Source organism: Galeopterus variegatus, unplaced genomic scaffold (genome assembly GCF_000696425.1).
Source record: "Galeopterus variegatus unplaced genomic scaffold, G_variegatus-3.0.2 Scaffold4485, whole genome shotgun sequence".
Lineage (NCBI taxonomy): Eukaryota > Metazoa > Chordata > Mammalia > Dermoptera > Cynocephalidae > Galeopterus > Galeopterus variegatus.
In genome coordinates, this window is record NW_007730596.1 from 52208 (window position 1) to 54594 (window position 2387).

Below are 2387 nucleotides of genomic sequence, written 5' to 3' on the forward strand. Positions count from 1 at the left end.
TTGGCCCACAAAGGGGAAACCATTAGTGAGAGGTGAAACCTCATACACATGAACATCCACTGGGGAGATTCCCTATGAGTGCCAAGTATGTGAGATGCTTTCAGGAGCTCTGTTGCACTTTCTTAACTGCTAGGGGTCTTTGCCAGTAGCAGAAGCCATCTTACCACTACTATCTGGCAGTATTGTGCGGTGTATTCCTGTCATCCCAGCAGCTTATGGCAGGCAGACCTCTGCTCTCTCCTCAGTCTCTGGAAGGAGTCATGAGTGGTATCATGGCCTATTGGGGGTCCTCGTCTCCTCCCTTATGATGGAAATAATCACCTTTCTTCCAGAAGACCCAAGAAAGGTTCTGCAGGTAGCTTGCAGAGGCTGATCTTCATGGACTTTTTGATTTCATGTGATGCTCACTATGGATGTATCCAGTCTCCAAGTCACCCAGCCCTGGAACTGCCTGCCTCACTCACATCGCTTATATTTGTGTAATAATAAAGGCCTTTTTCTTTAAACCACCTTTCATCTTGGGGGTTCTGTTCATTGTACAGAATGTATTGAGGAAACAGTTATGTTCTAATCAGCATGAAAGGGTAAACAGCTTTTATGGGAGTCCCCAGTTTTCTGTGCTTCAGAGAGGACAGTATGATGGTATTATGTGCTCTTTAACATCCGAAAATCCCATGACAACACAGAGGTCCAATTTGATTGCTGATAGTTTCCACTTGGCATAATTGGTTAGGCACTCTGGCTTGACTACTTTACCAGAAGGGTGTAAAATCCCTGCTGGGATCGTCTGACCTAAGCTCTCCTGAAGCTAGGATTCATCACTAAAGTATTGGTGTCTCAATCTGGAAGCGAATCACATCAGTGTGTGAATATGAGTCTGGGAAACTGTTCCTGGATATCTGTCTGATCCCTAACGTGGGCATGCATTCTCTTTCTCTTGCTGCTCAATGTCCTTTGCTTTTAACGAAACATCACCTGAGTATGCTCTATGGAGTCTTGCAAGTATTTTCAATTACATTTGTGAAGTTTTTGCATTTGTAATGAGGATGGGATATTTCATATGGCCCTTGAGTGTAATTCAAGTAATAATGGCTAAGGGGTTATTGGACAGAAAGAAAGATGGCAGAGGGTGCTGAGAAAGAATTTTTGTTAACAGGTTGACTGTCAGGCCATCTTTGGGTTAAGGTTGCACAAGTGATGCACTCACAAACAGGAGGAAAAACGTAAGTGGGACCTGGAGTCTGTAAGTCAGGTGGGATAACTAAATGGATTGCAAAAGAAATTGAAACTGAGAGGAAGTCAGCCAAGAATACGGTGCCTTGGCTGCTTGCTTTTTTTTTTTTTCCCCCTTCTCCATTCTAGCAAATGTAAAGGTACCAGAGAACAGCTAAAGGCTGCTAGAGCTGTGGATTATAGACTTGAAACTGAGAGGAAGTCAGCCAAGAATATGGTGCCTTGGCTGCTTGCTTTTTTTTTTTTTTCCCCCTTCTCCATTCTAGCAAATGTAAAGGTACCAGAGAACAGCTAAAGGCTGCTAGAGCTGTGGATTATAGACTGTGGATTAAGTACAATACTACACCTCTAACTCCATCCCTCTGACCCAGTTGCTTAACGTCATGNCCCCCTTCTCCATTCTAGCAAATGTAAAGGTACCAGAGAACAGCTAAAGGCTGCTAGAGCTGTGGATTATAGACTGGATTAAGTACAATACTACACCTCTAACTCCATCCCTCTGACCCAGTTGCTTAACGTCATGATAAAAGGGGAGAAACATGATATGAGGCATGATGTTATGGATTGCCTTGTTGAGCTCTCTTGAATGGAACTTAATGCTGGGGGAAAAGGTAAGGATTATTCAGAAGAAAGGTAACTATAGAAAAAGTTGGAAGAAACCCCAGGACAACTATGTGGATAAAATTGTTCAGGTGGTTGGTTAAAAATGACATTAAAAAGGGAAGGAAGATAGGGTAGCTGCTAAAATTTTGACGGATCACTCTTCAAGGAACTGGGACTAATTCTCTCAGCTTACCCTAGTCTTGATAATTTTTTAAAATGTGGAAATTGTAAAAAGGAGGCACCTATAATCTTTGCAGAGCCTGTTCTGATTATAATCAGGTAGGGAAATGGAGAGTATTATGACTGGTTAGCAGGTCAGGGTCTTGTGAGCTCCAGCAGGGATTCTAAATCCACTTCCGTTGGTATGAGTAAAATGGTCTGGGGACAGTGAGAAAACTCAATTGCTGAATGCTGATGATCATTGTTGCTATAAGTTAAAATAGCTAATGAAAACCTAAAGGGCAGTATAATTACAAGAATATGGTGATGCAACCAGAGAAGGCTTGCGGGTGAAAAAGCATGGCCCGTAGCAGAATTTAAGGATAGAAATT